We start from the raw sequence: 6,560 nt of genomic DNA on the forward strand, positions 1-6,560 counted from the left end.
ACTAGCTGGTACTAAGTTGGTCTACAGTGACAGCAGCCTACATTCGCCTTCTCGCACTATTATGCCTGAGTTGCCAGCTACTCCATTCTACGAAGGAAAGGTTGTTATTATTATAAAGCCGAAAGAAAACTCTCAAGCAGGCATATTTAAGCGAAACAGAATTCGCTAAATACAGAAGCTGAGTTGGTGTGTCGTAACAATACCTTTAAAATCTAAAAGGGAAACCGGAAACTCCTGGAAGGTTGCAGGGAGTACCAATTAAATGCACTTAGAATAATAGTCCTTTCGGTTGCCATCCGTAGAGGTAACTACGTTATGCGTATATGACTTGAACCATACAGTAGTAATATAACGCAAAGGTAAAATACGTAGAGTATTGTAGTCATTTGGACAGCTAATTCTCTACTACATTCTTTCCTCGACGAGGAAGAGAGAGAATGGAAATAGACTGTCTTCGTTCTCTTAACCAAGAGAACGAATTTAGTACTAGTCGTAGAAGGTCCTGAGAGGCGTCATGGAGAGCCGCACGCCGCTCCTGAAGTGCGCGAGCACTATAATAAGACGCACGGCGATCGTCCTCAAGACGAGCCTTAAGGACCTTCCTTACCTTCTGACAACGGCGACAGCTGCCTGTGCGACATCTTGCGTCTTTGTAAGGCAAATGAACACTTCCAGAAACGCGCTCAAAAAGGGAACGCCGAGCGTTCCAAAAGGCATCCTCGCGAGGGCCTTGCAGAGCGTCCTGATTGCATAGAACGCCAAGCATCCTGAAAGGAGTTCTCTCGAGGGTCCTGCCGAGCATCTTGATGTATAGAACGCTGAGCGTCCTGCATAACGTCCTTGTGAGTGTCTTGAAGAGCGTCCCGAAGAGGAGAGCGACGAACATCCAGAGAAGCGTCATGGAGAGCTTCTTTACGTGACACGGCGGACCCCAAAAGCATCAACACGAGCAACTTCTGACAAAAACGACAGCTGCCTGTGCTACTTCTTGCGTCTTTGTCACGCTCATCGACCTCAAAAGGACGCCTGTGCGTTCTTGGGAGCGAGGATGTAGAAGGTGACGAGCGAGGAGAAGGAGAAGGAGAAGGAGACTGCCTGACTTGACAGAAAGCCTCGAATCCTTCCTGCGGTAAATGTGTTTTGCCCTTCTCTTGGCGAAAACGAGGCCAACCGAGAAGGGTTGATCCTGTGAGAAGACAAGGTGCGAGGGGACGCCTTCTTCCTTCTCACAGTAACAATGATAGAGCGATCTGGGTGCTTAAAAGCGTCCTGCTGCGATGACGTCCTATTTTCCTTCTGCGGTGGAAAGACGTCACAATGTTAAGGCGATGATAGCAATCGCATAACGAGAGAGAGAGGACGAGAAGAGTCCTCCTCTATAAGCTTCTGTTTAAAGGCCGCGAGTCCTTCCGAGAGCTCCAACCCCTGTACAGGGAGGACGCCTCGGAGGACGTGAAGCAATCCTTCAGGATTCGTGCACATGCACGATCTTTGGCAGCCTGTGAAGTGTCTTCAGGTCCTGCCAAAGGGATGCCAGATCGGTGAGGAGAACCCGTAACCCTCCTTTGGTTTTCGACTTGCCCACTCCCTGGTCCTGGGAGTCCGACAGAGGTCTAGACCTAGAGGCGTTATAGGCCCGATCTGACGCCCCCTCCACAACACTAGGAGCACTAACAACATCACTACACTCACAACACTGATTGAAAAGCGAGCATTTTAGATTCCAAGATTGTGGATGGAATCCACCATAACAGAAAGGGCATTACCTCTCGCAGACACTTCCTCTAGGCCCGTAGGCCATACCACAGGGTTAGGCAAAATAAAGTCTACAGGAGGTTAGTAGGTTCATTACCCTAACTTCTGTTTACTGATGCAGTCTTGGAAGAAGACCTCCTGATTCTATCACGCTCTAATTTGCGTACATACGAATCATACATCTTCCTTCGGAATCAGTCAAACATCACACTAATTACATTGATCTTTCAACAAAGAAACATGTACACGTCGTGCATACTAAATGAGGATCTACCGAAGGTTTTGTTAGTCTTACCCCTTGCAGACAATAAAGTCTGAAACTAGCCGAACTAGATTCAGACATCTTATGCAAAGAAAAATCAAATTTAAATCAATTTATGATAGCGTATGCATAGCCACAAATCCAAGTTGATAAACCAAAAAACAATTAGGATACTTAAGCGGTAATGAAGTTTCAAAATCCGAAGATGGAGGTACTGAAAACAGGTGTTTACAGTACTGGCGACAGAGAAAATCTGAATAGAAAATGGGAATGGTTCCTGATACCCGCCTCCCAGCAGCGGCAATGGATACTGACCACCTGGCCGACCACTGCGTGTGCCGGGAGTTTTGAAATTCTGTCGGACTTCGGAGAATACAGCTATATATATGTCTGACAGGTAATGTTAATTTACACACACACACACACATATATATAGTATATATATATATATATATATATATATATATATATATATATATATATATATATATATATCTAATATTTACACACACACATATATAAATATTGCATGTGTGACAGACATACGGGGTGTCTCTCCTTCTGCCATTCATATGGCCACCATTTCTGCCCTGCACCCTTGTAGAGTCCAGTGTGTGATCCCCTGGCTGGAGCCGACACACAGGGTCCACTATCCGACAGGAAGCTGGAATCTGAGCACGGGCGGGATCATCAAGGGCGGCAGCAGCAGGGGCTGTGGCAGCAGGGGCTGTGGCAGCAGGGGCCGTGGCAGCAAGGGCAGTGGCAGCATGGGCGGCGGCAGGCAGGGGGCAGCGGCAGCAGTGGCGGCGCAACAGGGTGGTGGCGGCGGCAGCAGGGGCGGCGGCAACAGGGGCGGCGGCAGCAGGGGCGGCGGCAGCAGGGGTCAGGGTGGCGGCAGCAGGGGCAGTGGCAGCAGGGCGGCGGCAGCAGCGGCAGGAGCAGGACGACCGAGGTTGGCCCTCGTAACATCTGCCCTTTCCTCTAGGGACAGATCTGGCACTCAGGGCAGGGGGGCATCGATGGAAGGCCACTCATCGTGATTAAAGTTTATGAGGGCATTCCCGGCCACCTCGAGACTCTGGATGTGGGACAACCTCCGAAGAGCTGAATTGTACCCACAGTAGAGGATGTAGGCATTCTGGAGGGCCAACTGAAGTATATATTTGAGGAGCTTTTGTGTCCACCTCCTGGTTCTCCTGGTGAAGGGATAATATTGGATGAGTTGATCAAAGAGATCAACTCCTCCCATGTGCCTATAGTAGTGCACAATGACGGTGCGCCGCTCAACAAGAAACTCCTCATACATAACTCGGTCCTGCCGACGTGTCTTCTTCAGCTGAACGACCTCTTCTTGGATGGGCTCATGACTCATTGTAATCATGGGGATAAGTCGGACGCCCTTCCAACAGATGACGAAGACATCTCCCTTCTGCTGCCACTCTGTCTCTCCTCTTCCCAGATGTTGCAGCTGCCTAGTGAACCTCTTGAGGACATATGGGGCCCCACGCACCAACCGAAGGGCACTTCTGACATGCACACCTGCTTCATACAGTTCCTGGGCCAGGGATACCATGCTACAATAATTATGACCATAAATGGGTGGTATCCCTGGTTAAGGAAACGATCCACAAGACTGAAAACAGTTTCACACAGCGTGGAGAAGACCCCGCAATACACCGAGAAGTCCACAATGTATCCAGTGTTGGACTCCGTAATAAAAAATAACTTTACACCATATTTCTTTGCTTCTTGGGGTTGTACACTTTTATGCTAAGACATCCTTTGTAAGGCATCATCCCCTCATCCAAAGAAAGGTTCTTGCCAGGAATCATGAGAAACTGGCACCATTCATGAATATAATCAAACACTGGGCGGACTAAGATGAGGCGGTTGGGGTTATTTTGGGGTATGGCCCTTCGGTTGAAGGCGTTGAAATACCTGTCCAATGCCAGGAAACTATTACGAGGCATAAGCCGGGCACATTGGGCGTACTTAAAAAAAGTTCCAACTCCAATATTGCCTGACGTCGGCAGCAGGCATCATTCTGAAAAAAATGTGGAGCCCCAAAAAATGTGCCATGTCCGTGAGGTTGCAGCCCCACCAGCGATACGACAACACCGTCCGCAGTTCGTCACGGCATTACTGAGTGTCATCCGTCGTCTCTGCTACCAGGTATTCCAGCAATTCCCACGTAAGGAACAGCTGAATGAACCCCAGAGCAGTGAGAGGAGCAGGTACAGTGAGTCCAGGTGCTGTTGTGAATGGGTGCATGTTAGGTGGGGTGGGGTCCTCCGACCACCCCTCGTCACTTTCGGACGTACAGCCTTCACCTAGGCTAGCGCGATCGTTGTGACCTTCTACTGGCACGTGCGCATGCATGCGCATGTGCTCGGGCACGGTTTAACACTCCCATCCCCCCACCCCCACTGGCCCATCTCCCTCGCTTTCCTCCTCCTAATCCTCATACTCCCTGTCATATGCACTAAAACTACTAAAGCCAAGCTCACTTTCAGCCTGTGACCCCCGTACAGACATTGGGGACAAATATTCATCATCACTTACATCAGGCGTGATGTCCTCGTCACTAGATGACCAACTGCCATCAAAATAAGGACTTGCGGCCTGCTCTCGATCGAGCTCCGACAAGTCATTTTGTTGGAGGCCTCCCAAATGTCTACGAATGCCCCTCAGGACACCCCATGCTTCCTAGGGGTCATAAAAAGCACACAATGTGGTCCTTGGACACTTTCAGCCACACGAGGCCGCACAACACGGCGTTGGGAAGCAAAACAAGCCTTTCGCACTCCAGACGATCGTTGGGACATCTCTACATACGTCTTGTACCGCCACAAATACTTAAGCACTCAAAAGTTCAGCAAAACACGAATGCGGCAAGAGATCGCTCTCAGACGACTCGTCGCTGACGCTTGCTGGTGCGTGAACGCAATTCACGCATGCGCAGCTGGGTAATGCTTGTAAACAAAACAACAGCTTGATTCGTGAACTTCCAGCATCCCTCAAGGTGCATGATTCAAAATTTTTTGCCAAGAAGGCCTATAACTATTTTTCCAAGAATATTTAAAAAAAACTTTTTATAGTTGACGTATTATACGTCAATTAAGAACATGAGAGACAATTTTAGTCGACGTATAATATGTCCAATCAGCGTTTAAGGGTTTTGATTCTTCAATGGTTCCCTTTCGCCTAAATATTTTACTGAATTGGCACATGATGTAGACACCATTTTCACTGCTGATTTAACGCGATTTCTTTGTTGACCAGTTACTTTTAAAGGCATTTCATTGATCTTATATGAAGGCCCATAGTCTGTTTTGGTTTGACTAAGCATTTCTCGTATGCTAGAATCTGAAATACACTCTCCATTATTAAGGAAAAAACCAGCCAATAAAACTATTTCTCGCTAATTTGATTAAATGAGGAACATCAGAGAACACAATGTTAATTCTGTCTGCACAACAACTGGCATGTAGCCAATGGTCTATTTATGGCTTTTCTTTTGGGAAACGATGGTATTTTACATTGGGGTTTTCGTTTTTTCATGTGTATTAGAACGGCCAAATACCGCATAGTTACTTGGCATTATCAGTGATAGAATAAATTGAATGAATAAAAAGATAAGTTGTCCCTGTGAACTGAAAGCCTCCATTCTCTAGAAAAACCCTCTTTGCTCCCATTGGCTGTCCTGGATTACTTCTCCACAGGGGACCTTGGATTAGGGTAGAGCCTTACCAAGGCGAGATTTTAAAAGAACGGGGACACAGCAGCTCTCTCTCAGAACCCTCGGTACCTCCTCAGAACCTCTCCGGACCGCTCAGAAGCAGGATTTCCTCAGACTTTCTCAAACCTAGCATGCTCCACTTCACCCCTTCTGCTCCCCCTGCCTCCTCTGGGGGATCCCACAAGTATTTTTATACCTCCATAATTCACAGGAATATCAGCAGATAAAAAGTCCACCAAGCCGAGGATGAACCCTTTTGGAATAAGTCTTGCAGTAAAATAACCTGTTTGCACAAAATTCTGATCCCCTTGTCTGGTTCATTGCCCAGCCAAGTGTTTCCAGTGGATCGACAATAAATCACCTTATTAGTTCCTGGAGATATGTAAATTAAAGTAAATATAGTTCATTTAAAACTAAAGTCCAGAGTTTATGTAAATTCCTCCTTTTTCAGTATGTTGGCCTTCTGCCGTAGTTTTTTTCTTTTGTTTGTGATCTCTCGTCCCTTCATTCAAGGCCATTTTTAAGAGTGTTAGAGCACATTTTCCAAGAGGGAACAAGCAGCTCAGAACAATATATATTCATAGGTTTGCAAGCTGGGGTAGTGAAAAGTTCCTCAAAATCCAAAAGTTTGGAATTTTCAAAATTATTTCCTTGTGCGGAATCTACGTCATTCTCTGACTAGTTGCCATGCTTGCTATTAACAGGGGGAAGAGTGCACACACAGCACACACCTTTTAAATTGACTAAATCATATTTCAAAATCTGAGGATTAAATATAGCACATACTCTGTTCATGAATTACTA

Source organism: Macrobrachium nipponense, chromosome 34 (assembly GCF_015104395.2).
Source record: "Macrobrachium nipponense isolate FS-2020 chromosome 34, ASM1510439v2, whole genome shotgun sequence".
Classification (NCBI taxonomy): Eukaryota; Metazoa; Arthropoda; class Malacostraca; order Decapoda; family Palaemonidae; genus Macrobrachium; species Macrobrachium nipponense.